The sequence below is a fragment of the Xiphias gladius genome, chromosome 17 (assembly GCF_016859285.1).
Source record: "Xiphias gladius isolate SHS-SW01 ecotype Sanya breed wild chromosome 17, ASM1685928v1, whole genome shotgun sequence".
NCBI classification, from domain to species: domain Eukaryota; kingdom Metazoa; phylum Chordata; class Actinopteri; order Istiophoriformes; family Xiphiidae; genus Xiphias; species Xiphias gladius.
In genome coordinates, this window is record NC_053416.1 from 13436778 (window position 1) to 13452417 (window position 15640).

General features: G+C 39.5%; 1 protein-coding gene across 3 annotated transcripts in view; it reads left to right on the forward strand.

Annotated features, from left to right (window-relative positions):
- The window catches only part of jade2 (jade family PHD finger 2), a 184684-nt gene that overhangs the window by 46305 nt on the left and 122739 nt on the right, over positions 1-15640 (forward strand). The window lies entirely within an intron of this gene.

Sequence of the window (15640 nt, forward strand, 5' to 3'; positions counted from 1 at the left end):
AAAAAAGTATATTAAAAGTGATTGACAAATATAGTGCTTTGTGGCAGATACCACCCAACTGACACACCGTGTAGGGTAAAACAAGCTACAGACATGTCTGTGTATGTATTGGGCCTTTTTTTTTTTTTTTTGATGTTTTTTTTTTCTGAAAGCTGTACTTTAGGTAAACCTGCTGAGCTTCAGAACAGGCAACCACAGGTTGGCTTCCATTTAATCAACTTCGTTATTCCCTATTAGTAAATTCTGCAGCTAAAAAGCATGACAACCGACTGAATTTGCAATAGACGCAGATAGGCGGAGCAGCATTAATCATGTAGTTGTTTTGGTTGTTTTTCAGCCACGCATCTCCAAAACTGGGTCACATCTCCCCCCAGCCTTTGCTTGCCATTTTAACAGATCGTCTGCCTGAGCCTGCCATATGAAGAATGATATTTGCATCGGACTCTGAGGGGGGAAAATGGCTTATCCCTCCTGCCTTAAGTCTCCTTCACTCTTTCTTGTCAGTGACCCAGTTTTTTAACCTTAATTTATTGAGGGAAGGTTTTCTTAGCATGTTTGCCCTCTCCCTTTTCCTCTCTCAGAACATCTTGCTTCATATTCATGATTTTATACACATTGACACCTGGGAGCTGCAGAGTACAAGCACAGCCCTCTACTGAGCAGGTCCACTGGAGCCATTTTTTGGGCTACATTCCTTGTTCAAGCTAGTTGTTTTGTAAAAAATATTGAATATTTGTACTAAAATAGGTTATGGGTGTTCTTTTCTGTTATGCCTTTCAAATCTTTTTTTAATCTCCGAAATAATGTGCTTTATCAGAAATGTTTTAATTAACTTTCATGCCCTTACATGATATAGCATGTGCAAGCTGTCCAGGACAGTTGCCATGTCTGACATATGGCCATTTAGTAGCTCCACTGAAGAACTGTGGAGGTTAAATGCCTTGCCCAAGGACATTTGAGGAGAAGAGCTTTTACTTGACCAGACTCCAGTCCAAACAGCCTCTAGCTCAAAATCCAACATACCTAACCATTAAGCTACTGTGGCTTGATATTTAAATTCAAATTTGTAGACAAGCTAAATGCATGATCTTTTCTGCCTTTATTTTTTGTTAAGCATTCTTCTGTCTCTGACTCTGACTCATTGCCTTGAATACATGATTGTCAACATGAACGGAGGGCAGAGTTTTAGCTTCATAGGGGCCAAAAATCACATCTGTTCAAACGGAGGAGTGCAGTCAGTCAGTCAAAGCCTTATTGAAGCAGGAACAAAGCTTAATTGCGTGACCTTTGAGTGAAGCCTTGGCAATCAGCCTGCCCTTGGCTTGGAGGGGAGCACCATCGCTCCCCGCATCATTCAGGCCAGGGCTTGTGATGAGGAGCTGGCGTTCAGAGAAATCTCAAAAGGACTTGTTCACTGTCTTGTCTCACTCTAATGAGGGGCATAAATTGTAGGCTGAGTGCCTTTTCAGAGCTCGGGAGTACGAAGCTAGGCCAATAGCTACGGATGTGACATTTCAGATCTAAGAGGGGAGAGGGGACTGTAGAAAAAAAGCAAGAGGAAATCCTTTTCAGATTCCTATCAAACCCTTTATGTGTTGTTTTGAAAAGTGTCACGTTGGTTAAGGCTGTTGATGCGAGTGATTCAGTTTAGCGAGACATAATGTTTCTGCATAATAATGGCGACTCCCTCCGCGGTTGCCTTTATTCCTCTTTCCCTCTCATCAGTCTTGAGCTGTGGCAGGGTGTAGCAAGCGCACTGAAGGGTTTCTTCAGGCCTGTGAACTTTTTGCCCTGTATGGTGCCTGTTCTGCAGCACTCACACAAAGAACAAGCTGCCATCAGAACTGTGTCTGACGCCATAAATGGTGATAATGATATAAAAAAAATGTTTGAATTGCGCCTCAGGGCTCAGCAATAAAAATCAAAGGTGGGTTGTCAAAGAGTTTGCATTAATATAACTATTTTTGGGACGGAAAAGTTGCTGCAAATGTAATTTTTTTGATACCGTTGGTATGATGTATGTACAGTATGATCTTTGTTTTAACATCACTCTGCATTTGTTTATGAAGATTCGAAAATTACATGAGTTTTTGATCCTGTGCACTTAAGCTTTTATGAAACTGCAGCAATAATTCAGTGCTGCTGGGTTTATCCAATAATCCTACAAAAATGTAGCCTTACTTTTTAAGGAAGTACTATTTTTATTTCATTTTAGAGATCTCACAGATTTAAATTTTGACACCTTGGATGCTTAGCTCTCATATCTTTTCATTTTAGCTATTTTGCTTATCATCATATTAAAAATAAATGGTGGTTGCTGTTGTCTGAAATCCAATGTCCAATGTTTGTCCTGGGACAGTATGTATTTTGAACAGCAAATAAATGTAGATGCTTGAATGAACTGAGTAAAAAGTTGAACCACATTTGCAATGAATCAAGATAGAGAGTAGCATGTTTTGAAAAATGTCCTGGATATTTACTGTAAGAACACCTGTGCTATGTGCTAATCCAGTCTTGATTATATTCTCTGGGCAGCTTCTTGGCTGATACGGGAGAGTTTCTCAGTGCATATTTGTCTTCTAGAAGCTAAAGTCCAGCACCTTTCTTCCCTCTCTGTCTTTCCTTTTGAACTAAGTGTATTTCTGATTTTTTGTTAATACAACTTTGACAGTTCACTGTATAAACACGTTTGGACTGATAGATATCTCCCCCTACCCCACCCATGATAAAACTGAGAGGTTATAAGGACACATAGATTTATGAATAATGTAAAATAATCATTAAAATATGTTAAAAATAATTAAATGATAATAAGTTTTTGGGGTCTATTACCGGACGCCTTATTATCTAGGGCTCTGACATGCATAGAGACAAGCACAAGAGGGAAGCAGAAAAAATGTGAACACTCAGACATATCGGGGATGTTTACGATGCTTCATTTCCAATGCTCCTAGTTACATACATACATACATATACCAAAGACTTTACTCGGTCATAAAGTTATCAGAGCTTAAAGCCTCAACACGACTAAGGAGAGGTTTCCATATCAATGTAAAGTTGTCAGCTGACCCCCTAATAGTGTACAGTATCGATTAACTCTGTCTTTATTTTTGCATTGTGTTTGTTTTTTTTTTTTTTTTTTTTTTTCCTCAAACCACCTTGAAAACCCAACTTAATTTTCCAGGCTCTGAAAAAGACAGAAGATGAAAGAGAGAGAGAGAGAGAGAAAAATGGAGGAGAAATATAAGAATCTGGCATAAAAGGTTTCTCCTGGAAGAACATCAGGAAAAGATGCTAGCCAGTTGAATTTGCAATTTAGTTTCTTTTCTCTCTCTTTACTTCACTTCTTATTTCAGCTACTGTCCTTTTCCTCCTCTCTTTCTCATCCTGTCTGTAGTCCTTCTCTGTTCCCCTCTTTTTTCAGTTATTGCTTTTGGAGAAGTCAGACAAGCCAAACCTTTTCTCTTCTATTTGTCTTTTCCCATTTCATCCCGTCATTCTGTTGAATATATATATTTGCCTTTTCTTGCACTAAACTCTCCTCCCTCTTTTCCTCCTCTCTGTCCATCTCAGTGAGAGGAGAAATAAAAAGGAGATAGGTGGCCGTTTTTCAGAGGCCTATGGCTGTATGATAAAGAAAAGCATGGAAAACCATTGCTGCCCCAGTCACAAAAAAAACTGCACTTAAGGTCACATCCATTGTTGTTTGTTTGTGTTGATAATTTAATATTTTGTAAAAGACATATGCATTTCTGTCTGTATGTTTTATGTTCATACTTGAAATCTTCTTTATTTCATCATAAGATTAAAAAAAAAACTTATGTAGGTTGGAAAAATGTTTACTTTTCAGACAAAATGATGTCCAATTATTTAATATTTAATTCCGAAATGATCAGGTAATCAACTAATTAGTCGATAGACAGAAAATCAGCAACTATTCTGGTAATCAATTAATTGTGTACGTTTTTTTTTTTTTTAAGAAAAAATGCCAAAAAAATTGCTTTTTTTTAGTCTTCTATGATTGTAAATGGTATATCTTTGATTGTTGGACAAAATAAGACAATTGAAGACGTCACCTTGGACACCGTGGATTTTTCGCTGTTTTCTGACTCTTCATAGATAAAATGATTAATCGAACTGTACTGTTAACACCCTTATGTTATGGATCCACTGAGAACTGAGTTATGTTATGAATGCAATGGCACGGGGTAACTGCTGAGGGCAGGTATGCATGTAGAAGCTCATCATTTTGTAAGAGAGCAGAGGTCTTTGTTCCCTTCATCTCCATAAATACAATGCAGATTTGGAGCAAGGTAATGTATCACGCCAGACAGGCTATGGGTACACTTGCTGTAGTGTATTTTCTTTGGATAAAGGCTATAAGTTGCCAGATTCCTGTTGTGGTGCATGGCGGAGAAAGTGTGTTTGAGTGTCTGTGTGTGTTTGTGCTTGCTGAAATCACTGAGTCACTGTACTAACGCACTGATCTCTCTCACACACATACACACACACTCTTAATCACCCACTCAACACTCACACACAAATGCGCGCACACACACACACACACACACACACACACACACACACACACACACACACACACACACACACACTTCAGTCTTGTGGACCTTCCAAGCAGCCAATCATTAGAGCCTGTCCCTGTGCTCTGATGTGGCTGCTAAAATTAGCTTCCTCTCTCTGTGAGTCAACATCTGCCATGACGCACTGTGCAGAACCAGGTAGCCGTGATGCCCAGACTCGTCTACTCATTCCTGTCTTTGCCTCTCCTCTCCTCACATCACCTCCCTTTTCTTTCATTTCCTTTTCTTTCTTATCTAATTTCTTCCAGTTGGGCTTCTTCACGCTATGATTGCTTTCATCCCCCTTTCTCTGATTCATACCTCTTTACTTCAGAGTTTCTTCTCTTCTCTTCTGTCTTCAGCAGGTCTGTGTAGGTGTGCACCCTTTTGCTGTTCTTCTCAGTCTGTTAAGTCAAATATTAAATATTTTTTGCTTGAACCCATTTAAGGCACAGGTATGAGGTCTGACTTACTGTATGCTGCTGCTTGTTCTGCTTCTTTATTACATTTTGACAGTACAAAATGACTAATATAAACCTTGTTCACAAGAATTTGGAGGGTGTATTTAGTCCTTCACAGTTCACTCAGTACATCCGTGGCTTTACCCTCTGGTACTTTAAATGTATTAAATTGTAATAATTGCAAGTCCTTACTATGTTTTATTTATTTGAAATGTTACTCAACATAATTGTCTCACAGGATTTATTTCTTGTTTATCCATTTTCGTGTATTGGTTATTTATAGCAGCAGTTCCCAATGTTGGATAAAAAGATGCCCAGGTCGGGGCCAGAGTACTTCTAGACCTCTCTTCTAACACTTAACTTCTGTGAAGGTGATGAGTTACTGGAGTCTCAAAAAGTTCAAAAAAGCTCACTGGAGATGATCAGAGTTCAATGCAATAGTTTAATCTTTCACAACAGATAAACCCGAGTTAGCTCCGGAAACCAACTGAAGAAAGCATAGCAAGATATCATCTTTTATACCTCAAGTTCGCTCCTCCTAGCTGGTGGGCTCTCCACCTACTTTTTCTAAAAAATGAACTTCACCTCATCAAGAAATAATGGTGTCATACTTTCCCTATTTGATCTGTTCCTTCATATCTACCTGGAAATAATGGTGTCAGTCTCTTTGGAAAATCCCTAACTCTCCTGGCCTGCCTGGGTAAGTCCGGGCATCTCCTGTCACCCTTATTTCCAAGGTGCCATATTTTTAAAAAACTTTAATATTTCCACAGCGTGTATTATAGCAATCATTTTCTTAATTCAGATTAATCACAATACTTCTATTACTCACTGCAAGCCCAATGATGATCATTAAAATCAATGTTAAAAGTTAAAATCAATGTCCAATACATTCTGGTCTATAGTGTAACAGAGTATATTCTTAATATTCTTAATATACCAACTTAAAATATTGAATAAAAATGAAGCACCATTTGGTTGAAAGTATTTTTATGTGCTCTGTTCATAAGTAAAATAAGCTTACATTTTAGGCCCTGAAGGAGAAAAAACATGCACGCATAACATCATGCATTGATTCTGTTTTGTATTTACATCGACTAGTTGCTTGAATTAATCAATATCTTTGCTGTCTACAGAAGATGCTTCATGTGGAGATGTTTATTGACTTTACCTGACATCATTGAAATATTTGACAGTTTTTTCCCTGCGGATGAGGCAGTCTGGTCTGGGACAGCTAGTAACTGAAGTACTTTTCACTGTTTGAGCCTGTGGTCGGCTCACGTTCCGTTGGCTCACACCATGTTGAGGATTGCGATAAATAAGCATTTCTTTAAACCTTGTTTACAGAGACAAAGCTTCCCATCCCTGCAAACAGTCTAACTGTTACTATGACAACCAGCAACTATGACCTTTCATGTCTTTAGTTTAAATGCATATGCATAAATGTATATTTAGAAGGGTTTTTGTGCTCGTCTTTAAGGCATCCACTTTGGGAACCACTGATTTATAGTTTCAGAGCTTTCATTGGAAATGTTTAATCAGGAATGAGTCTTTAACTTGATTTTGTGAAAGGGTAGAAGCTCCATTTCCACTGTGACCACCCACTCTATAAACTTGAACTTATTTTGTACACATGGTGACCTAATAAAACAAAATTGTCGAATGTCAGCCAACAGCAACAGCGATTTGTGTCTGTGGGGATTAAAGAGTATGTGAATGTACAGTATTTTCTTTCCTTAAAAATGTTTGTAATGAAAAAAATGTCCTCTTTGTAGAAATGTGAGTCATACTATCAGTGCATCGGAAGCCAACCAAACAGTTACAGTTTTTTGGTCAAGGGCATGACAAATACCACTTCTTCATTGTACATTCAGTACATTTAGCTGGACTCCTGCTGCCGTTATGGGTCTTTTGCACCTTATGGGGTGCTGATAAATATCGCACCACTATTGCACCCATAATCACAGTGAAGAAGGCCCCGCCAGATTTTAGCAGTCTAATAATAACAGCGGGACGAGAAGTGAAGGGGAGAGCATCCTCCCTCTGCCTCTCTCCTGCTCTCATCCTTTTTCAAAGTCATCCATGAACAAGGCTGATTGTTTTTCAAGATAAACAGTGAGTCAGACGATGGTGTGTGATGTCAGCTGGGCTTTAAAAGCACCTAAAGCACTTTGCCACTTTGGTTCAAGGAATCTGGCTCAGCCATGCCATCATAACAAGGTCTATTATGTGGGTGGGAGGCTGGGTGTACACCTGTGTGATTGTGTGCAAGTTTATATGTGCTTGTGTGTTTGCACTGTAGGATTGTGCATTTTTGTGTTAAATGCAGGTGTGTGATCATATATACATCCATATGCATATATGTGTCAATGTACGTGTTTCTACCACTATGTGGATGTATTTAGTCGTGTCATTTCTGTATATGAGTGTGTATTTATGTCTGTGTTTGAATGTGCGACTCTGCTCTGGTGTCAGTGTGAACATGTCTTTGTGTATCTCTGTCTGCCTGAGTTTACGTGTGGTCCCTGGTTTGAAATGTCAGCTTTCAACAGTCATCCTCAGTGGTTTCTGTTCTGTTCGGGTCTGGGGGAAGCAGACGGTTCTAATCTACAGCCGCTCCACAGATGGTCAGAGACACAAGTCAGTCCACAAAATAAGACAGACAGGCAAACTGCCTCATACAGCTGACAAACAAGCTGAAGCAGAGCTGGCAGAAGTTTGTAGTTAACAGAACAAGGTGAGGATTGTTCCTGGAAGATTGTAGGTTTAAATCCGCAGTTCTGATTAGAAAACGTGTATCTATACATAGTGGCAGTTTATTTTCCTTTTTTGGCTCACTGGTGTTATATAAAAATGTAATTACTGAAGAATTTGTACTAGTTGTAGTAATGGACATTTCAGAAATTTCAGTAGTAACAACAGCAGTATGTAAACCCTAGCAAATAGTACTTGTGGCCAGGTGAGTAGTAGTGCCACTGGCTGAAGAAATAACACTAAAAACACTATGATATTGTAGGAGAAGTAACTCTAGTAGTATAAGAAAAAGGATGGGGAATAGCAGAGGTTTTTGGATGGGGACAGTAGTAATATGTTACTTAGTAATAATAATCTTGCATAATTTATTGTTTACTGTTACTGTGTTTTTATTTCTATAAATCATATTGTAAATTTATTTAGAAAAGTGCTATATAAATACAGCTTTTATTCTTATTAAGTAACTATTACTTTTACTATAATACCATAAACATTTGTAGTAGTGGCATCAGGAATAGGGCGTGATTGCGGCAAGTCGATTTGATTTCAATTCACAAAGTTCAGAATTGGTTTGTTCAATTTGATTGGATTTGATTCTTGATGATTCAGTTACATCTGATAACTACCAGTGTTGTATTAAGCGCTTCTCAGAATTTATCCTGGGAACTTCTTCTGAGAATTTCTTCTATATTCAGCAAGTGTGCAACACTGTTGTTTACCCCAATATAAAATTGTGTAGAATGCACATTATCAGCTAAATTTTAAACACATTTACCAGTTGTAAAACTTTGGACCAAGGATGTATTTTCAATGGCAAATGCGAAAAGGACGAAAACATGATAAATCTATATTTTTTAGGCCTAAATGTGCAAAACAGTTGAGCCAAAATATTAAAAAACCTCTATCACTTAGAAGAGCATCATCAAAAAATTAAACGCTATCCCATACAGCTCTGTATATAGAAGCCTCAACTAAGTACAGATATCGACTTTAATGATCACTTTGAGCACAGACAGGTCAGAAAAGACAGTCTGCTCACTGATTCATCTGCACTGTTGGTGTTGACAAGACATCAGCCTGATATCTGCAGACAGCTGTTAGCTAGTGTTAGCTCCCCAGCAGGGGCAGACTGAATAAAGTGGAAGCCACACGCTGTTCAGTCGACTTCCATGGCTTCATATCTCGTAGCCAGAGATAATATCTCTTCAACAAACAAACCAAGAACTCAGATCAGTCTGCAGAGACCGTTTTCAGTCTCTCCCTCTTGTAGACACAATCTCTAGATTCACTGCGAGTTAGCCAGAGTCAGCTAACCAGTCGCGACAGTCCCGTAAACTGCAGTCCAAATAGACTAACTAATCACGTCACAGTTTATAGGACTGTTGTCACTCATATAGCCAGTTATCATCTATGTTTGTTTTTAACTTAAAATAACCTTTTTGTGCATGTTGTAATAGCTCAACAAAGTCAACATTTTACACATCTTGCAGGATTAACCGAAGCACATACACAACAAGTAACCACTGCATACATTTAGCACAGATGTACATTTTTACTGAGAAAAGGCGCAAATGTAAAGATCAATTTAAGAATTTTAAGAATTGATATTGGATCATTCAAATAAAAAACGACAGACAGAATTTGTAGTTTGTATTGCAGTTTTATGTGTCCGAAGTTATGTTGTTGTCTTTGCCACTGCATTGCTTTTTGGAGTCCATGTGGGCTGAGCACTTGTGTTTGCATGGCACACTAAATAAAATAACTAACACAGGTGCACATATATTGGTTGTAGTTGCAGCAGCAGCAGTCGTATCAGTAGTAGCAGGAGTGGTCATAATATTAATTATATTTGGAACCTGAGTGGCAGTGGTCTTCACATCAACTGTAATAGTTTTGATAGATGATGAAAAATAGGGTGCGTAATGGTAATGATGGTTGTCACATTAGCGTTCTAGCAGTAATTTTCCTAGTTACCATAATTTTAGCAGTATAGTGATATGATCTTGTAGAAGTCTGTTTTTAACCCAAGTAACACTATGGTCATAGCAGTTTTAGTAATGATAGTAAAAGTGTAGGCTTTAGTGTTGGTGGCAGTGTTAGGGCTGGTAGTATTAGCTCTAACAGTGTAAAGATTAGTGATAGAGCCATTATCAGTTCTCAGACAGGAGTTCTTAAACACACTACTCTCCCAAGTACTTCTGTGCTTTTGAGTGTGATTATCGATGACCGTCAGGCTTTCAGCCCCCCTGTCAGTGCACCAGTGCGCACACATGCACACACATGCACGCGCCCGCACACAGTCTCTCACTCACTCACTCACTCACACACATACACACACACACACACACACACAGTTCACACTCCACAGCCCCTGTTCATGTCATCAGTCCAGATCTAGATTGGACTTAATGAGAACCCTGCATGCATACAGCCCATAACTCAACACAGCATACTGATCTACTGACTGACTGACTGGCCGGAGGAAAGTGTGTGTGTGTGTGTGTGTGTGTATGTATCCCTGTGTGTGATTGTGTAAGAGAGACTGGTTGTGTTTTCTTGACCATGGCTTCTTGTGTGTGTGTGTGTGTGTGTGTGTGTGTGTGTGTGTGTGTGTGTGTGTGTGTGTGTGTGTGTGTGTGTGGTGCTCTGTGTGTGTATGCAACACTTTCTGCACGTATGTGTATTTTCCTGCTCTCACATTAATGTTAGAGTTCCCGTGGAACCTTGTCTGAGCAGCTGAATCACATTTATTCAGTCTCAGTGAGAGTTCATTGATCGCTCCACACTGCATGATTGGATAGCTTGTGATGCAAGCCAAACTGATGACGGAACAAAAAAATTAAACTTGAGTTATTGAAATGCAAATGAGTGCGACATTTACAGCACGACAGCCTATCGTATTGGGGAAATGAGGCAGCTCCGGATCTTTCCAAACAGAAATGGAATTCTTTGATTGTTGCTGAATCAGGATTTGGATAGAAAGTTATCATCTGAGTTGTAGGATTCCCAAACTGAATGATCCAGCTTTTCAGACATACAGAGGCTATACAGAAGAGAGCGGCAGATGTTGGCAGCGTCTCTGGTGTGTAGATAATTGTAGAATGAGTAAATTAAGATATTGCCTTTCAGCTAACCTCACTGTGGCATATTTAGGAAATAATTAGGTGTTTTCACTGTGTTGCAGCAGGAAAATAAGAGGAAATGCGTAGACAAACTTGACGAGCAACCGACAGAAATGGCCACAAGCATCTGAATACAGTGGATGATGGTGATGACATATGAATTAATTGCATGCTACAGGGGATTTTCTGTCTGTCTGCTGGAAATTTACTGTGTCAATCCCTCTTTTGCAGGAGTTGGGCATCCACTCAATATTTTCATTTGCAAATTATGATTTATCAATTTGGAAAGCTGAGTGGAAATGGCAAATTTCAATCAGATGTCCCCAGAACAAAGTTATTACGGTTGATCGATGTGGAAAATCTTTCCAGCAATAAATAAATCATATGATAAATGGGAAAAGGAATGCACTTTTTGAGTAATTACTGAAAGAGTTTCCATGGCTGCATCAGGCTCATTGCACAACAGTCTCTATCCACCAAAATCAGCCAGAAATGACATTTGCATTGTCACTCCGATACATAACTCTTCATTAGTTGTTCCAATGTACAGCCAAGTGCTTTTCTTTGTTTTTGTCTTTGCATGAAATACGGCCGACATTAATGGACTCTGTAGAAGATAAACAAGTTACTCAAATCTAATCAGCTCTTGAAGGACTCTGTTTTTCCATTTTTCTGCTGAATGTGTTTTATGACTCTCTGAAAGCTGAAGGAAATGCACCTCGTTTGTATTTTATATTTTGCGTAAAATTTGCTCAACAGTTTGGATACAGCGGCCACTCGTCTGCCCTTTACCTGTCTGACCCTCTGCCATCTTTTTATAATGCTCCTTTTCCATTTGTCCGCCTGCTGTCCATCACAGAAACAGTGTCTGTCACAAAAAGCGATGGTGAGCAGTGGATGAGAGGAAGGGCGGGATGGAAATGGGCTGGGGCGAGAGAGAGTGGGATAGGCAGAGAGAGGAAAAAAAAGCCAGAACATAAAACTGCAGGAGCTTGTAATAGTGTTTCCTAGACATTAATTAGCCGCAGTCATTCCTGTACAAACACGCAGTAATAAAACTGATCTCTCCCCTCCTCACCTCTCCTCTCCTCCTTTTTCATCCCTTCTTCTCTCCTCTCATTTTTTCCCTTTACCTCTCCTATTTTCCCCTTCTCTTCTTCTCTCCCCACTGGTGAGGAGTATGAAGAAAAAGTGCAAGAATGTGGGCTGAAGGGGAGAAAGAGCCAGAAAGAGAAAAAAAGAGAGAAAGATTAAGGAGGAGTGGATTGCCCTCGGTCTCTGCCTGTTCTCCTCCCGTGTTGCTGAAGGGGAAGGGAAGATTCATCATGGCCTTGGCTCACTATCCAAAGTACACACGCAGGCACACACACTTCTTTTAAACACTCAGGTGCACGCACACAGTTATTCATGCAGAAAAACATGCAGTTGCGTACCCGCACACACAGAAAAGGAACACACACGGGCGAAACTTGAACACACACATGAACATTCACACTGTTTTGGTCAGAATCAAACACACGCACACTTAAACACACACTTGCAGTTGTACACACACAAACACAGGCAAACACACACGTCCTCTTGCTCCATTGCATTATTTATTTGCGCTTGCTGGCAGACGGTATAGGCAGCCCAGCAGCAGGGGCAAGGAGGCTGCTTATTACATATGGCCTTTTTATATACTAGTCTCTGACACACGTACGCGCATACACACGAACTCACATCCTCATCTGTCCTTGCCTTTCATCTCTCTTTCCACTTAAAGTAACATCACTCCCTTTTCTCCTCTTCCTCATCTCCCTGCCCTCCTACATCACTATTGTCTCTCCTGGCCTCTCCTCTCCTCCTTCTCTTTCCAACTGTCATTTCTATACAGCAGTTCCTTCAGAGAGATCAGCTCCTCTGAGATTCAAGGCAAATATACAACATACTAATGCTTCTCTTACTGCTTTCTCTCCATTAGCATATCCTCCCCATGTCTCTTTTATGACTCTGTTTCTTTTTCTCTATATTGCAGAGTAGCAGAACAGTCTTTCTTTCTAACTCTTGAACAGATAGTTTTCAAACGTCCAAAGCCTTAAACTTTTTGAATATAAACTAATGGCATTGAATGTTTGGTCAATTCTTAGTCTTGTTTACTCAGTCTTTGATCGAATTTTTCCTGACTTAAATCAGTAATATTTGTTAATCCTCTTGTCTTGACTGCTTTAAACAACATTAAACTGTTATGTGTGGAAAAGCTTGGCATTTTTTGTTTAATGAAGAAAAGGATTTTGTAGAAAATGTTTTACATTCCTAAACTAAGGTAGTCATACTTTTTTTGATGTTGGTACCAAAAACTGGTGCTCCTATCGTTACCATTTTTTGCAAATTGAGTTCCCTTCCTCAGTTGAGACGTAAAACTCCTATTGACTATTGACTTTTTGCGCGACCTAATTTTGGTGATATCTTTTTATCTGAAGAAATAATGACAGATAGGAAGCACATGTATTGTATACATGTAAAAAATTAAAAATAAAAACAGTACCTGAAGCTGGCCAGAACAACCTGATCTGCAAACCACTGAGCAGCTCCAGGAGCAGTTGGTAGTTAAGTGTCTTACTCAGGGGAACCACAGTCTGTGGTAATTAGGGAAGGGCAAGCGCTGCTCTTTAGCCTTTCCCACCCAGATTCTGCTTGTCCAGGGATCGAACCAGCAACCTTATGGTCACCAGTGTCTTTCTTCACGAGAGAGATGCTTTGAGGTTGCCGAGACAGCTTTTATTGCTGTTCATTGAAACTGAACCTGAAACTGAGCAGATTTTTGCACCATTGCATATTTACTGTCACATACATCTCTATTTGCAAACATTTTGTCAGTTTCAGGAAAGTAGGGGTGATAATTTTTTTTATGTAAAAGTGATATACATTGAAAATTTTATGGAAACTTGTCTGAGAAACGATCTATCCGTCTCCGTCAATCTCTCCCTCTCTCTTCCCCTCTATTTTGTAGATTTCTCTTCATACATATACATACACTTCATACACATTTTTATTTATTGACTCATATTTACCCCCTCATACAATATTTTCATTGCCTCCTTCCTTGAACAGCTTATTTTATCTCACTCACTTCTTCCAGCTCTTCGTCTTCCATTTGTCTCTTATTGGTGCAAAATGTCTGATGATGGTCGCTTGACTAAAACGTAGTGATTCAATAAATTTACCGAAATTGGTGACAGTGTGTGGGAGTCTATTCTTCTTTAGCATTTTTCTCTTATTACCATGTTTTTCTTCTCACAAGTATCTTTTTGAAACTTATTCTGCTTTGTGTCTCTTGGGTCAAAACAAACAAGGAAAAAAAAAAACCACATTAGTGAACTGAGCGGGAGAAGAGGAGGAGGGATGGAGCGAGGGAAGAGGGAGAGGTTAATGGAGAGAGGGAGAGGGAGCAAGGGAGTAGGATGGAGGAGAGGAACTAATAAAGAAGGAATAAGGAAGCTTAGAAAACTGATAAAATGTAGAGTGAAGTCATACGGTTGATTTGGCACCACTGTGTGTGTGTGTGTGTGTGTGTGTGTGTGTGTGTGTGTGTTTGTGTGTGTTTGTGTGAGCTTATGTGTTTACGTGTGTCTGTTCTTGGCTGATGTCCTTGACTTTATGACTGATAATATCAATGCTTGAGGTCCCTGTTAGAGCAGGCAGAGAGAGAGACCGTGTGTGTCTGTGTGTGTATCTGTGTTTGTGTAGGTGTGTGCGTTCAAATTATGTGTGAGAATGATTGTGTCTGCTTGAATATACCCATTCCCTCATGTCTTCAAAACACACACACACACACACACACACACACACACACACACACACACACACACACACACACACACACACACACACTCCCCTTGATTTGTTTTTATAGAATCTTCCTACATACTGTACACTGCACACTTTTAATGAGTCAGTAGGTGGTTCTCATTTTGCTTAAATGTCTCCACATTTCACTCACTCACATCTTTTCCTTGAGTTTAACATGGGAGGGACTAAGGAAAAGATGTGAAGAAAGAGGAATCGAGGAAACATGTCTGCAATAAAACGAGACATCCTTCCATCTCGACATCGTCTGAAGCAAGGTTAGTCACTGATGATGGTGTCAAAGCGGATCACCTGTCAGTCGGCTTCAACTGCTCTGTGTTGTCCTCTTAGAGTTGTACTTGTAATAGGATGCGCTGTACATATAATAAAAAGAAGATGCACTGTAACCACTGCCAGAACAAGCACTTTTTATGACAAAACAGAGTATGAAATATTAATCTCTGCATGGTTTCTCTTAAATAGGACTTAACGATTAATTGAAGTAAGACCGCGATCTTGATTCACGACTCTGTGTGATCAAAAAAAGGTGTCAGAGTCTCAGAAACCCGGCGATGGTGAGGAAGAACAATTACATTTATCCACTCCCAGTTCTGATTAAAAATGCTGTACAGTACGCTTGAAATGTAAAAATGTCGTAAAGTCTGTGTGGAACTGGATATAAAGATGATTATGTCAAAAGCACTTGTTATTTTGCACTCAAAAGTAACCCCGCAAATATACAAGAAGGTCACGAAATCGATCACACATTATGAACGGTCTTTCTTTGTAACTGGGCAGAGCCTCCCTGTTTTGGGGAACAGGTCACATCTGGCTACAGGTGAGGTGTGGAGTAGTAGCAATTTTTATCATCTTTGAAACACAACAACATTTTTCA